This window comes from Ictalurus punctatus, unplaced genomic scaffold (assembly GCF_001660625.3).
Source record: "Ictalurus punctatus breed USDA103 unplaced genomic scaffold, Coco_2.0 tig00064053, whole genome shotgun sequence".
Lineage (NCBI taxonomy): Eukaryota > Metazoa > Chordata > Actinopteri > Siluriformes > Ictaluridae > Ictalurus > Ictalurus punctatus.
In genome coordinates this window covers 42733-59129 of record NW_026521147.1, presented here as the reverse complement: position 1 = coordinate 59129, position 16397 = coordinate 42733, and the positions used below count along the sequence as shown (strand labels likewise).

The 16397-nt window shown below is 42.2% G+C and overlaps 6 non-coding genes across 6 annotated transcripts; all 6 read right to left on the bottom strand.

Annotated features, from left to right (window-relative positions):
* Positions 1 to 5187: 5187 nt before the first annotated feature.
* trnas-gcu (transfer RNA serine (anticodon GCU)) lies at positions 5188 to 5269 on the bottom strand. The gene has a single exon. It is a non-coding gene; the product is annotated as a tRNA-Ser (tRNA).
* Positions 5270 to 5775: 506 nt separating this feature from the next.
* On the bottom strand, positions 5776 to 5857 carry trnal-uag (transfer RNA leucine (anticodon UAG)). Its single transcript has one exon. It is a non-coding gene; the product is annotated as a tRNA-Leu (tRNA).
* Positions 5858 to 8032: 2175 nt separating this feature from the next.
* trnas-gcu (transfer RNA serine (anticodon GCU)) lies at positions 8033 to 8114 on the bottom strand. Its single transcript has one exon. It is a non-coding gene; the product is annotated as a tRNA-Ser (tRNA).
* A 505-nt stretch (positions 8115 to 8619) lies between these two features.
* trnal-uag (transfer RNA leucine (anticodon UAG)) lies at positions 8620 to 8701 on the bottom strand. The gene has a single exon. It is a non-coding gene; the product is annotated as a tRNA-Leu (tRNA).
* A 2174-nt stretch (positions 8702 to 10875) lies between these two features.
* trnas-gcu (transfer RNA serine (anticodon GCU)) lies at positions 10876 to 10957 on the bottom strand. The gene has a single exon. It is a non-coding gene; the product is annotated as a tRNA-Ser (tRNA).
* A 506-nt stretch (positions 10958 to 11463) lies between these two features.
* trnal-uag (transfer RNA leucine (anticodon UAG)) lies at positions 11464 to 11545 on the bottom strand. The gene has a single exon. It is a non-coding gene; the product is annotated as a tRNA-Leu (tRNA).
* Between the last annotated feature and the right edge of the window lie 4852 nt (positions 11546 to 16397).

Sequence of the window (16397 nt, the reverse complement as noted above, 5' to 3'; positions counted from 1 at the left end):
ATTTAGAAATGCTCACAGTGATCAAACTGACTGGAACTACCTGTGCAAATAAACGGTTATAATGCACACCTTCCAGCCATTCAGAATCCAATATTCACACTGACCATGGTATATAAACGTAATTAATGCTTAGGATTCATAATAAGCTTACGATATGCATTGCTTTCTTCCAATGTTCATAGAAACCTCTTCACGGCTAAGCTGCAGAGATGGAGGTTGAGGGGACCATGAAGAGGTGGCTCCAGCTGGCATCAGATCGAGAGTCGGGCGCAAGAGAAGACTTTGAAAACTTTTGCAAAAAGAAGGTATTTAGAGTGTTTTAACTGGGACTCTTTGTTATTTGTTAAATGTACATATGTAGTCTATTTTGATTGTTTAAAAGTCCTTGCTGTTTTTAAATGGTTGAATTTGTGTGTGTGTGTGTGTGTGTGTGTGTGTGTGTGTGTGTGTTGGTAGCTGGGTGGTATACAGTGCGGTCGGAAGTTTACATACCACTTGCAGTATCTACAAAATCTTAATACTCTTTACAAAATAAGATTGATCATAAAAATCCTAAGTTTCTAATTTAGTACCGCCATGAATAAGCTATTTCACATAATTCAATCAATTCAATTTTATTTGTATAGCGCTTTTTACAATAGACATTGTCTCAAAGCAGCTTTACAGAAATATCAACATGGTATACAGATATTAAAGGTGCGAATTTATCCCAACTGAGCAAGCCACTGAGTGGCGACGGTGGCAAGGAAAAACTCCCTAAGATGTTTTAAGAGGAAGAAACCTTGAGAGGAACCCGACTCAGAAAGGAACCCATCCTCATCTGGGTAACAACAGATATTGTGAAAGAGTTCATTATGGATTTATATGAAGTCTGTATGGCGTTAAGAGCAGCCGTAGTCCCAGCAGTCTGGAATTAAAGAAGATTTGAGCTCCATCCAGAGGCAGAAAGGATCTGGATCTCTAGTATCTCCATAAATTCGTGTGGGGCTCGGCGAAAAGGAGAGGGAGAAAAAAATATAATTATGACTGCGAAGTAGTAGAACAGAATCTAGTCAGGGTAGGCTTGAGTAAACAAATACGTTTTAAGCTTAGACTTAAACGCTGAGACTGTGTCTGAGTCCCGAACACTAATAGGAAGACTGTTCCATAACTGTGGGGCTCTATAAGAGAAAGCTCTTCCCCTGCTGTAGCCTTCACTATTCAAGGTACCGGTCAGATAGCCTGCATCTTTTGATCTAAGTAGGCGTGGCGGATCATATAAAACCAAAAGGTCGCTTAGATATTGTGGCGCGAGACCATTTAGTGCTTTATAGGTTAATAAAAGTATTTTATAATTAATGCGAGATTTTACTGGGAGCCAATGCAGTATTGATAATATCGGGTGATATGATATGGTCATATCTTCTAGTTCTAGTTAGGACTCTAGCAGCTGCATTCTGGACTAATTGGAGCTTATTTATATTCCTACTGGAACATCCAGACAGTATGGCAGTATGGCATACAGATGTTTACATATAGTCCACAAGATAATAGCTGAATTAATCAAAATTACCCCATTCAAAAGTTTACACACGTTTGATTCTTAATATTGTGTGTCGTTACCTGAATGATCCAGGACTCTTTTTATGTGTTATGATAGTTGTTCATGAGTCCCTTGTTTGTCCTGAGCAGTTAAACTGCCCACTGTTCTTCAGAAAAATCCTCCAGGTCCTTCACATACTTTGCTTTTCTGCATATTTTAGCCCTTTCCAGTAGAGGTTATATGATGTTCCGATCCATCTTTTCACACTGAGGACAACCGAGGGACTCGTACACGACTATTCCAAAAGGTGCAAACATTCACTGATGCTCAAGAAGGTAACAGCATGCATTAAGAGCCTGGCTGTAAACGTTGTAAACAGAATGATCATGTAAATTTTTTTGTCTTCTGGGATACTTCTTCTATGCTGTATTAACCATCTTTCTGTAATAAACCTTTTTCACCTCAGAGGACAAGTCTGCAAGTGTTGTCTAATTTCACAACTAATCACAACTCAGTTTTTACATTTTTTTATTTTATTTTTAAGAAAATAATTAAAATTCAATAACCTTTTGACTGTATGAGGTACCCGTAAATGAGAAAAAACATAGTACTACTTTCATAAAATGTCATGTGCAGCTTGATGGTAATTATAGTAATGTATAGTAATTCTGAGTCTTGAACAGTAAACTCTCAAGTGTCATTGTCATGTCACAGCAAACCAGCGAGTCCGTTTCCCAGAATGCACCTCAGACTACAAACATGGCAAACACAAACTACAACGCCAAACCAACACACCGACATTGTTAACAGAATACTAATCAGACAAACCTGTTACCAATGAACCTACTACATTAGAGAAGGAAATACTGGATGTGAAGTGCAGTAGTGCTAGTGTGTGTGAATAGACTGTCAGTTTAGATACTGACCCAGAACACTATTAACATGCAGTGCTTTCTTGGGGTGGTGATGAAGTTGGAGTTGAACCGGTAAGAAAGATATTAGAGAGAGGCTTCTTTACACTCCCGAGGATGTTCAATTAGAACCTGCACAAACTCACCTGATTCAAATCATCAGCTAATTAAGCGGCCTGCACGAGCTGAGGTGGGTGCTTTAAAGCAGATAAAACACTAAATGTGTTAGATAAGAGTTCAGAGCCTGTGTTCTAGACACATGATTTAGAGTGGAGACTTAGGCTTAGACCTTAGGCTTTGGAGTTATTCTGATTATAGGTTTCAGTGAGGAAGTGACTGAAGTTAAGGAGAGGAACTGTAAATAAAGTTATAGTCTTTCTGAGTAAACAGAATAAGGCTATATTATTGTTACCGGGGGAAAAAAAAGAAACTCAGTTGCTTTTGCAATAAAAAGACTTAAAGTCGAGGGTCCCTGTAAGATCTACTACGGAGAGAGAGAGGAGTAGTGAACCATTGACATCATGTACAGCGTTAGCATGAAGGTGTGATTGACAGTTTTTAGAAATCACTTCCTAATCCTATGCTAAGATGAATACTACTAGGCTACTACTCTAGTAATAATAATAACAATAAGGAGAAGAAGAAGAAAGATAGATTAAAGGGTGAGGAGTAAAATCAGTATAAAGTGGGGCTGTTTTGTCTTCAGCAATAATATCTAGTGCTAATAAGTAATTTGTCAACAACATTGTATATATCTAGTGCCTGGTAATCAACCTCCTCACCTGGTGAGAGGACAGTCCACTCATCCTGACATTTCACACAGTATGAATAATAATGATAATAAAGGAAGTAAAGCTAAATGAATGTTTTAACTGAGAGTAATACTTTGTACCCATATTTCCATTGTATAGTAGATTGCACACAGTTTTTGCTTGTTACGTTTAGACCCGAGGGGATTGCAAACTTCAAAATCACCATCGTCATTGCACCATCGCAAATGCTGAGGATCATCAGCCATAGTCCGTTGTAATACAGTGTCTTTATGCTTTTGGTAAATATGACATCTAAAGGACTCATACTTTGAAAAGGTCCTCTGACAGTCATTAAGACCACAAGTTATTGAAAAATTTGCCTCGTGCATGAATGAGACCAATGTGCTGGATTAATTTGACAATCGTTCTCCGAGAGCATTTAGGACAACAGAATAGACAAGGCATTTTTGGCAGATATTACTGTAAGAGGTTGATTACTCTGGTAACTGGAGTAGGTAGAGGCTTGTCACCATCCACAGTAAGTTTCAAAACATATTGCTGAAGAAAAATCAGAGTGTTCTTCAAATGAGATGGATATGTTGAATTGAAGACAAAATAAGCACAAAATGAAGCAAGAGCCCTTTCATCCACACCGCTAGCCCAGCAGATCTCTATACCATCGACTTTGATGACTGTAGTGACTCTTCTTGTAAACACAGTTTTGCAGTCAGTGACTTCTGGTACTTGCAGGTGGTAACAGCAGACTTTCTATGCCAGCGACCGCCTTTGAGCCTCAGCTTCATTAACTGTTTTTAAAGGATTGGGTTTTTTTCACTGTAGAAGTTCACTACAACTGTAGAAGTTGTAGAATAAATTCCCCATGAACAACACTGACTGGAGCACATGCCAATTAAGTTGATGGACTATTAGCAAGTTATTGTCATCCATTCATATAAATCCAACAATTATGTTTTTCACTATTTAGCTGTCTTTTTACTTTAAGGATCTAATAAACTGCATATATGAAATGATTCTATTTACAAGTATCATGTTTGTGATTTTAGGTTATTCGTCAAATAGTACAGCTTCTGACCATTAAATCAAAACAGACTTGTGATTTTATGACATAATGCTTATTTATTTAGAAACAGAAGTACCTAAATACAAACATGCTAAATACTTTATATTTTTATATATAAATAACCAGGTGAAAAAGAAGACAACCTTCCAATTGTGAAACTGGTTATTAAAGCCCTAATTAAGTGTATTGTCCATGCAGTGTGCACAGATGTCCTTCTCATATAGGGATAAAATGTTCCGCTGGTCCTTTAAAAAGCAGGAATGTGAGTTCCCTTTCTGCCCAGGAGTATCGCGAGAGTTCACCTGCGAGCAGCGCGAGTTACAACGCGATGCAGGTGCTTCTTATGAAGTGTGAGAACCGGGAAGTTCTTGTGCATGAAGCAAGACTTTAAGTTTAAAATCACAATGGAGCCACTGAGCAGTGAGACTAAGCGTACTCGTCAGGCTTACAGCTGAAGACCACACATCTGTGGTGAAGTTCATCGCGGAGTGGTTATGAAGAAGCTCGTGAATATGATCTGTCATACGGTTGTATAACTCCGGTAAGCAGACGAATGTGAAATAACGCCGACTCGGTAAAGTGTCGCGAGGCTCAAGGTGTTTTTCCAGTCGCTGAAATCCCATGTCCTTCACTGCAGAGCATGGTTGATCATCAAGCGCCATAAACTCCAATACTTTCTGAGTAATTTCTAGAGTTTTTGTGCTGTCGGATTATCAGATATTTTTAAATTATGGATAGATGAAAAATAGCATTTCGGTATCGGCTGATACATCGGTGCATCTCTAGTTAAAACCAAGAATATAATGGGTAATTGCATATTTCATTTTAATTGGCCCCCCCTTTTTTACTGAAGCAGCCTTATATGGTCTTGCATGTGTACAAATATTAGGAGGAGGAGGAAAGAGGAGAGTGAGAAGTTTGCGACGAGGATGGGATTCGAACCCACGCGTGCAGAGCACAACGGATTAGCAGTCCATCGCCTTAACCTCTCGGCCACCTCGTCCGAGGCCCGCCCCCCCTTTAACGAAAACTATGCAAATGAGGGTTTCATGTTCGCCGACTAGATGACTGCTTCTCAAATAGATTTGATTCAAGTCTTGAGGTATGAGCTGTGCCGTCATATAAACTGAAGGGTGACGATGCGGCGAGACGGCCCAAAGGTCTCACAGAACGGGACAATTCCATAGTCGAGCCGTCGCAATGCAATCCGATCCTTGGGCGGCTAGGTACCGACTACCTATGGACTGCCCGTCTCAGCGAGTTAAATTTCTTTGGAAAATGTCACTTTTACCCGTGACCCTGAGTAGGATTACGCGGTATAGAAGATGGATGGATGGAAATGTAACTTTCATCCCTACCTGGATATACACAACGACCGTGGAAAAGGGGGGCATGAATTGCGACGTACGTGAGGCAGCATGCTACGTGGTGTATAGCATGGAAGCGTGGGAGAAAAACCTGCGTAAAGCCTTTGGAGACGAGACATCACCCACCATAAGCTAGCTACCCTGGCAGCGGTGGGACTTGAACCCACGCCCCCGAAGAGACTGGAGCCTAAATCCAGCGCCTTGGACCACTCGGCCACGCTACCCCCAGGCCGGCGTGGTGGTAAACCCGTTCGTGGTAAGAAGGTGACCGGGTCATTCCGCCGGACAACAAGAAATCTGGCATGGGCGCGACAAATGGGCTGTTGTGAGACTCAAGTGCCTTACGCTTAACCGGCTCTGGCGGAGACATCTAACCATTTCCAGCTGAAGACAGAGCTAAGGCGTGGTCTTTTGGACGCGATTCGTCTAGGCTTAAGACCCCATGGTCCACGGTCACATCGGTAGTGTTTGCGGAAGAGCTCTCCTGCCATGACCTTACATCCCACTTACGGTGGTGCTTGAAAGTTTGTGAACCCTTTAGAGCTTTCTGTACATCTTCATTACCGGGACCTAAAGCATCGTAAGATTTTCACACAAGTATCAAAAGTAGATAAAGAGAACCTAATTAAAGAAACCAGACAAAAATATTACACCTTGGTCAGTTATTTATTGATGAAAATGATCCAATATTGCATACCTGTGAGTGGCAAAAGTATGTGAACCTTTGCTTTCAGTATCTGGTGTGACCTCGGTGTGCAGCAGCAACTGCAAAACAAACGTTTCCGGTAACTGTTGATCAGTCCTGCACGTCAGCTTGGAGGAATTTTAGCCCATCCCTCATTACAGTACAGTTTCATCTCTAGGATGTATGTGGGTGGGTGGGTGGGTTTCCTCACATGAGCTGCTTGCTTCAGGTCCTTCCGCAGCATTTCTATTGGATCAAGGTCAGGACCTTGACTTGGCCATTCCAAAACATTGACTTTATTCTTCTTTAACCATCCTTTGGTAGAACGACTTGTGTGCTTAGGGTTGTTGTCTTGCTGCGCGGCCCACTTTCCTCTTGAGATCCAGTTTACGGACAGATGTCCTGACATTTTCTTTTAGAGTTTGCTGGTATTATTCAGAATGCATTGTTCCATCAATGATGGCAAGCCGTCCTGGCCCAGATGCAGCGAAACAGGCCCAAACTGCAACGCTACCACCACCATTTTTCAGAAATGGGATACGGGTCTTATGCTGGAATGCGGTGTTTTCCTTCCCCCAAACATAACCCTTCTCATTTAAAGCAAAAAGTTCTAGTTTGGTCTCACCTGTCCACAAAACGTCTTTTCGAGTAGCCTTGTGTCTTGTCCATGTGATCTTTAGCAAACTGCGTGCAGGAAGCAATGTTCTTTATGGAAAGCAGTGGCTTTCTCCTTGCCATCCTGCCATGCACACCACTGTTGTTCAGTGTACTCATTATGGTGGACTCAGGAACATTAACATTTGCCTATGCGAGAGAGGCCTTTAGTGGCTTAGAAGTTACCCTGGGATCCGTTGTGACCTCGTGGACAGTTAAATGTCTTGCTCTTGGAGTGATCTTTGTTGGCTGGCCACGCCTGGGGAGGGTAACCATGCTCGTGAATTTCCTTCATTTGTACACAATCTGTCTGACTGTGGATTGGTGGAGTCCAGGCACTTTAGAGATTTTTTTTTTTTTTTGAACTTTTCCAGCCTGATGAGCATCAACAACTCTTTGTGTGAGATCCTCACAAACTTCCTTTTTTCATACCATGATACACTTCCACAAACATGTGTTGTGAAGACCAGACTTTGATAGATCCCCGTTCTTCAAATAAGACAGGGTGCTCACTCACACCTGATGGTCATCCCGTTGATTGAAAACACCTGACCCCAATTTCCCCTTCAGGCTAACTGCTCATGCAGACGCCAACAGTGTCTGCACCATGCACGCTTCCTTTACAGAATGCGCTTAAGCAAGGTCTTTACAAGAAAAATGGGGTCCAAACCCACATGGGCTGTGCACAGCGGATTGGCAGTTCATCACCTTAACCTCTTGCTGACATAGCTCACGCGTATGAAATTACATCCCGGTGTGTGGAGCAAAAGAGAGGTTTCGGTGCAGGTTCTTTGCCCCTGTCGTCTGGACTGCGGAATGCGTTCTGCGTTGACGGACCTCCAGAGACGCAAGAGCCTTACAGCAGCTGTGGCCAAAAAGCGTTGAAGTACAGCTCACGGTCGCGAAACACGTAGCCACAGTGCTAGCTTTTCACATTTCTCCACCCTCTCCAGTGCTAGCTCAGGGACGTGTACAAAGCTTCCCGTTTGTAGGCCTCGTAGGTGTGAGACAGACTGCAACAAAGCCAGACATTGCTGGAAAGAGGAAAGTGAGAAGTTTGCGACGAGGATGGGATTCGAACCCACGCGTGCAGAGCACAACGGATTAGCAGTCCATCGCCTTAACCTCTCGGCCACCTCGTCCGAGGCCCGCCCCCCCTTTAACGAAAACTATGCAAATGAGGGTTTCATGTTCGCCGACTAGATGACTGCTTCTCAAATAGATTTGATTCAAGTCTTGAGGTATGAGCTGTGCCGTCATATAAACTGAAGGGTGACGATGCGGCGAGACGGCCCAAAGGTCTCACAGAACGGGACAATTCCATAGTCGAGCCGTCGCAATGCAATCCGATCCTTGGGCGGCTAGGTACCGACTACCTATGGACTGCCCGTCTCAGCGAGTTAAATTTCTTTGGAAAATGTCACTTTTACCCGTGACCCTGAGTAGGATTACGCGGTATAGAAGATGGATGGATGGAAATGTAACTTTCATCCCTACCTGGATATACACAACGACCGTGGAAAAGGGGGCATGAATTGCGACGTACGTGAGGCAGCATGCTACGTGGTGTATAGCATGGAAGCGTGGGAGAAAAACCTGCGTAAAGCCTTTGGAGACGAGACATCACCCACCATAAGCTAGCTACCCTGGCAGCGGTGGGACTTGAACCCACGCCCCCGAAGAGACTGGAGCCTAAATCCAGCGCCTTGGACCACTCGGCCACGCTACCCCCAGGCCGGCGTGGTGGTAAACCCGTTCGTGGTAAGAAGGTGACCGGGTCATTCCGCCGGACAACAAGAAATCTGGCATGGGCGCGACAAATGGGCTGTTGTGAGACTCAAGTGCCTTACGCTTAACCGGCTCTGGCGGAGACATCTAACCATTTCCAGCTGAAGACAGAGCTAAGGCGTGGTCTTTTGGACGCGATTCGTCTAGGCTTAAGACCCCATGGTCCACGGTCACATCGGTAGTGTTTGCGGAAGAGCTCTCCTGCCATGACCTTACATCCCACTTACGGTGGTGCTTGAAAGTTTGTGAACCCTTTAGAGCTTTCTGTACATCTTCATTACCGGGACCTAAAGCATCGTAAGATTTTCACACAAGTATCAAAAGTAGATAAAGAGAACCTAATTAAAGAAACCAGACAAAAATATTACACCTTGGTCAGTTATTTATTGATGAAAATGATCCAATATTGCATACCTGTGAGTGGCAAAAGTATGTGAACCTTTGCTTTCAGTATCTGGTGTGACCTCGGTGTGCAGCAGCAACTGCAAAACAAACGTTTCCGGTAACTGTTGATCAGTCCTGCACGTCAGCTTGGAGGAATTTTAGCCCATCCCTCATTACAGTACAGTTTCATCTCTAGGATGTATGTGGGTGGGTGGGTGGGTTTCCTCACATGAGCTGCTTGCTTCAGGTCCTTCCGCAGCATTTCTATTGGATCAAGGTCAGGACCTTGACTTGGCCATTCCAAAACATTGACTTTATTCTTCTTTAACCATCCTTTGGTAGAACGACTTGTGTGCTTAGGGTTGTTGTCTTGCTGCGCGGCCCACTTTCCTCTTGAGATCCAGTTTACGGACAGATGTCCTGACATTTTCTTTTAGAGTTTGCTGGTATTATTCAGAATGCATTGTTCCATCAATGATGGCAAGCCGTCCTGGCCCAGATGCAGCGAAACAGGCCCAAACTGCAACGCTACCACCACCATTTTTCAGAAATGGGATACGGGTCTTATGCTGGAATGCGGTGTTTTCCTTCCCCCAAACATAACCCTTCTCATTTAAAGCAAAAAGTTCTAGTTTGGTCTCACCTGTCCACAAAACGTCTTTTCGAGTAGCCTTGTGTCTTGTCCATGTGATCTTTAGCAAACTGCGTGCAGGAAGCAATGTTCTTTATGGAAAGCAGTGGCTTTCTCCTTGCCATCCTGCCATGCACACCACTGTTGTTCAGTGTACTCATTATGGTGGACTCAGGAACATTAACATTTGCCTATGCGAGAGAGGCCTTTAGTGGCTTAGAAGTTACCCTGGGATCCGTTGTGACCTCGTGGACAGTTAAATGTCTTGCTCTTGGAGTGATCTTTGTTGGCTGGCCACGCCTGGGGAGGGTAACCATGCTCGTGAATTTCCTTCATTTGTACACAATCTGTCTGACTGTGGATTGGTGGAGTCCAGGCACTTTAGAGATTTTTTTTTTTTTTGAACTTTTCCAGCCTGATGAGCATCAACAACTCTTTGTGTGAGATCCTCACAAACTTCCTTTTTTCATACCATGATACACTTCCACAAACATGTGTTGTGAAGACCAGACTTTGATAGATCCCCGTTCTTCAAATAAGACAGGGTGCTCACTCACACCTGATGGTCATCCCGTTGATTGAAAACACCTGACCCCAATTTCCCCTTCAGGCTAACTGCTCATGCAGACGCCAACAGTGTCTGCACCATGCACGCTTCCTTTACAGAATGCGCTTAAGCAAGGTCTTTACAAGAAAAATGGGGTCCAAACCCACATGGGCTGTGCACAGCGGATTGGCAGTTCATCACCTTAACCTCTTGCTGACATAGCTCACGCGTATGAAATTACATCCCGGTGTGTGGAGCAAAAGAGAGGTTTCGGTGCAGGTTCTTTGCCCCTGTCGTCTGGACTGCGGAATGCGTTCTGCGTTGACGGACCTCCAGAGACGCAAGAGCCTTACAGCAGCTGTGGCCAAAAAGCGTTGAAGTACAGCTCACGGTCGCGAAACACGTAGCCACAGTGCTAGCTTTTCACATTTCTCCACCCTCTCCAGTGCTAGCTCAGGGACGTGTACAAAGCTTCCCGTTTGTAGGCCTCGTAGGTGTGAGACAGACTGCAACAAAGCCAGACATTGCTGGAAAGAGGAAAGTGAGAAGTTTGCGATGAGGATGGGATTCGAACCCACGCGTGCAGAGCACAACGGATTAGCAGTCCATCGCCTTAACCTCTCGGCCACCTCGTCCGAGGCCCGCCCCCCCTTTAACGAAAACTATGCAAATGAGGGTTTCATGTTCGCCGACTAGATGACTGCTTCTCAAATAGATTTGATTCAAGTCTTGAGGTATGAGCTGTGCCGTCATATAAACTGAAGGGTGACGATGCGGCGAGACGGCCCAAAGGTCTCACAGAACGGGACAATTCCATAGTCGAGCCGTCGCAATGCAATCCGATCCTTGGGCGGCTAGGTACCGACTACCTATGGACTGCCCGTCTCAGCGAGTTAAATTTCTTTGGAAAATGTCACTTTTACCCGTGACCCTGAGTAGGATTACGCGGTATAGAAGATGGATGGATGGAAATGTAACTTTCATCCCTACCTGGATATACACAACGACCGTGGAAAAGGGGGGCATGAATTGCGACGTACGTGAGGCAGCATGCTACGTGGTGTATAGCATGGAAGCGTGGGAGAAAAACCTGCGTAAAGCCTTTGGAGACGAGACATCACCCACCATAAGCTAGCTACCCTGGCAGCGGTGGGACTTGAACCCACGCCCCCGAAGAGACTGGAGCCTAAATCCAGCGCCTTGGACCACTCGGCCACGCTACCCCCAGGCCGGCGTGGTGGTAAACCCGTTCGTGGTAAGAAGGTGACCGGGTCATTCCGCCGGACAACAAGAAATCTGGCATGGGCGCGACAAATGGGCTGTTGTGAGACTCAAGTGCCTTACGCTTAACCGGCTCTGGCGGAGACATCTAACCATTTCCAGCTGAAGACAGAGCTAAGGCGTGGTCTTTTGGACGCGATTCGTCTAGGCTTAAGACCCCATGGTCCACGGTCACATCGGTAGTGTTTGCGGAAGAGCTCTCCTGCCATGACCTTACATCCCACTTACGGTGGTGCTTGAAAGTTTGTGAACCCTTTAGAGCTTTCTGTACATCTTCATTACCGGGACCTAAAGCATCGTAAGATTTTCACACAAGTATCAAAAGTAGATAAAGAGAACCTAATTAAAGAAACCAGACAAAAATATTACACCTTGGTCAGTTATTTATTGATGAAAATGATCCAATATGGCATACCTGTGAGTGGCAAAAGTATGTGAACCTTTGCTTTCAGTATCTGGTGTGACCTCGGTGTGCAGCAGCAACTGCAAAACAAACGTTTCCGGTAACTGTTGATCAGTCCTGCACGTCAGCTTGGAGGAATTTTAGCCCATCCCTCATTACAGTACAGTTTCATCTCTAGGATGTATGTGGGTGGGTGGGTGGGTTTCCTCACATGAGCTGCTTGCTTCAGGTCCTTCCGCAGCATTTCTATTGGATCAAGGTCAGGACCTTGACTTGGCCATTCCAAAACATTGACTTTATTCTTCTTTAACCATCCTTTGGTAGAACGACTTGTGTGCTTAGGGTTGTTGTCTCGCTGCGCGGCCCACTTTCCTCTTGAGATCCAGTTTACGGACAGATGTCCTGACATTTTCTTTTAGAGTTTGCTGGTATTATTCAGAATGCATTGTTCCATCAATGATGGCAAGCCGTCCTGGCCCAGATGCAGCGAAACAGGCCCAAACTGCAACGCTACCACCACCATTTTTTTTTTTTTTTGAACTTTTCCAGCCTGATGAGCATCAACAACTCTTTGTGTGAGATCCTCACAAACTTCCTTTTTTCATACCATGATACACTTCCACAAACATGTGTTGTGAAGACCAGACTTGGATAGATCCCCGTTCTTCAAATAAGACAGGGTGCTCACTCACACCTGATGGTCATCCCGTTGATTGAAAACACCTGACCCCAATTTCCCCTTCAGGCTAACTGCTCATGCAGACGCCAACAGTGTCTGCACCATGCACGCTTCCTTTACAGAATGCCTTCTCGTTCGCTGTATAGCGTTTTGAGTGGATAAAGAGCACAAGTGTGTAAGGGGACACAGGATGAATGTGAACTAGATTTGTTATTGTACTTTTGATGAAAAGTGACTTTCTAGACATAAAATGTCACTTTTTTCACCTTATCATACGTTTTCATCAACTTTTGCATTTTAATGTAAACAATCATATTTCGTAATATTTTGGGTCAGAAACAGTACATAGTACTATATTATGTGTAAATATGTGAAAAGAATCAAATTGGAGTAGGTCGGCCAACTGTTTATATGAGTTTGTTAGAAAAACCACTTTCCTTTGCTCCTAGCGCCTTCTCGTTCGCTGTATAGCGTTTTGAGCGGATAAAGAGCACAAGTGTGTAAGGGGACACAGGATGAACGTGAACTAGATTTGTTATTGTACTTTTGATGAAAAGTCACTTTCTAGACATAAAATGTCACTTTTTTCACCTTATCATACTTTTTCATCAACTTTTGCATTTTAATGTAAACAATCATATTTCATAATATTTTGGGTCAGAAACATTTCATAGTACTATATAATGTGTAAATATGCGACAAGAATCAAATTGGAGTAGGTCGGGCAACTGATTATATGAGTTTGTTAGAAAAACCACTTTCCTTTGCTCCTAGCGCCTTCTCGTTCGCTCTATAGCGTTTTGAGCGGATAAAGAGCACAAGTGTGTAAGGGGACACAGGATGAATGTGAACTAGATTTGTTATTGTACTTTTGATGAAAAGTGACTTTCTAGACATAAAATGTCACTTTTTTCACCTTATCATACTTTTTCATCAACTTTTGCATTTTAATGTAAACAATCACATTTCATAATATTTTGGGTCAGAAACATTTCATAGTACTATATTATGTCTAAATATGTGAAAAGAATCAAATTGGAGTAGGTCAGGCAACTGATTATATGAGTTTGTTAGAAAAACCACTTTCCTTTGCTCCTAGCGCCTTCTCGTTCGCTGTATAGCGTTTTGAGCGGATAAAGAGCACAAGTGTGTAAGGGGACACAGGATGAATGCGAACTAGATTTGTTATTGTACTTTTAATGAAAAGTGACTTTCTAGACATAAAATGTCACTTTTTTCACCTTATCGTACTTTTTCAACAACTTTTGCATTTTAATGTAAACAATCATATTTCGTAATATTTTGGGTCAGAAACATCTCTTAGTACTATATCATGTATAACTATGTGAAAAAAATCAAATTGGAGTAGGTCGGGCAACTGATTATATGAGTTTGTTAGAAAAACCACTTTCCTTTGCTCCTAGCGCCTTCTCGTTCGCTCTATAGCGTTTTGAGCGGATAAAGAGCACAAGTGTGTAAGGAGACACAGGATGAATGCGAACTACTTTTGTTATTGTACTTTTGATGAAAACTGACTTTCTAGACATAAAATGTCACTTTTTTCACCGTATCATACTTTTTCATCAACTTTTGCATTTTAATGTAAACAATCATATTTCGTAATATTTTGGGCCAGAAACATTTCATAGCACTATATTATGTCTAACTATGTGAAAAAAATCAAATTGGAGTAGGTCGGGCAACTGATTATATGAGTTTGTTAGAAAAACCACTTTCCTTTGCTCCTAGCGCCTTCTCGTTCGCTGTATAGCGTTTTGAGCGGATAAAGAGCACAAGTGTGTAAGGAGACACAGGATGAATGCGAACTACTTTTGTTATTGTACTTTTGATGAAAACTGACTTTCTAGACATAAAATGTCACTTTTTTGACCTTATCATACTTTTTCATCAACTTTTGCATTTTAATGTAAACAATCATATTTCATAATATTTTGGGTCAGAAACATTTCATAGTACTATATTATGTGTAAATATGTGAAAAGAATCAAATTGGAGTAGGTCGGGCAACTGATTATATGAGTTTGTTAGAAAAAAACACTTTCCTTTTCTCCTAGCGCCTTCTAGTTCGCTGTATAGCGTTTTGAGCGGATAAAGAGCACAAGTGTGTAAGGGGACACAGGATGAATGTGAACTAGATTTGTTATTGTACTTTTGATGAAAAGTGACTTTCTAGACATAAAATGTCACTTTTTTCACCTTATCATACTTTTTCATCAACTTTTGCATTTTAATGTAAACAATCATATTTCATAATATTTTGGGTCAGAAACATTTCATAGTACTATATAATGTGTAAATATGCGACAAGAATCAAATTGGAGTAGGTCGGGCAACTGATTATATGAGTTTGTTAGAAAAACCACTTTCCTTTGCTCCTAGCGCCTTCTCGTTCGCTGTATAGCGTTTTGAGCGGATAAAGAGCACAAGTGTGTAAGGAGACACAGGATGAATGCGAACTACTTTTGTTATTGTACTTTTGATGAAAACTGACTTTCTAGACATAAAATGTCACTTTTTTCACCGTATCATACTTTTTCATCAACTTTTGCATTTTAATGTAAACAATCATATTTCGTAATATTTTGGGCCAGAAACATTTCATAGCACTATATTATGTCTAACTATGTGAAAAAAATCAAATTGGAGTAGGTCGGGCAACTGATTATATGAGTTTGTTAGAAAAACCACTTTCCTTTGCTCCTAGCGCCTTCTCGTTCGCTCTATAGCGTTTTGAGCGGATAAAGAGCACAAGTGTGTAAGGAGACACATAATGAATGCGAACTACTTTTGTTATTGTACTTTTGATGAAAACTGACTTTCTAGACATAAAATGTCACTTTTTTGACCTTATCATACTTTTTCATCAACTTTTGCATTTTAATGTAAACAATCATATTTCGTAATATTTTGGGTCAGAAACATCTCTTAGTACTATATTATGTCTAATTATGTGAAAAAAATCAAATTGGAGTAGGTCGGGCAACTGATTATATGAGTTTGTTAGAAAAACCACTTTCCTTTGCTCCTAGCGCCTTCTCGTTCGCTCTACAGCGTTTTCAGCGGATAAAGAGCACAAGTGTGTAAGGAGACACAGGATGAATGCGAACTAGTTTTGTAATTGTATTTTTGATGAAAACTGACTTTCTAGACATAAAATGTCACTTTTTTCACCTTATCATACTTTTGCACTTTAATGTAAACAATCATATTTCGTAATATTTTGGGTCAGAAACATCTCTTAGTACTATATTATGTCTAACTATGTGAAAAAAATCAAATTGGAGTAGGTCGGGCAACTGATTATATGAGTTTGTTAGAAAAACCACTTTCCTTTGCTCCTAGCGCCTTCTCGTTCGCTCTATAGCGTTTTGAGCGGATAAAGAGCACAAGTGTGTAAGGAGACACAGGATGAATGCGAACTAGTTTTGTAATTGTATTTTTGATGAAAACTGACTTTCTAGACATAAAATGTCACTTTTTTGACCTTATCATACTTTTTCATCAACTTTTGCACTTTAATGTAAACAATCATATTTCGTAATATTTTGGGTCAGAAACATCTCTTAGTACTATATTATGTCTAACTATGTGAAAAAAATCAAATTGGAGTAGGTCGGGCAACTGATTATATGAGTTTGTTAGAAAAACCACTTTCCTTTGCTCCTAGCGCCTTCTCGTTCGCTCTATAGCG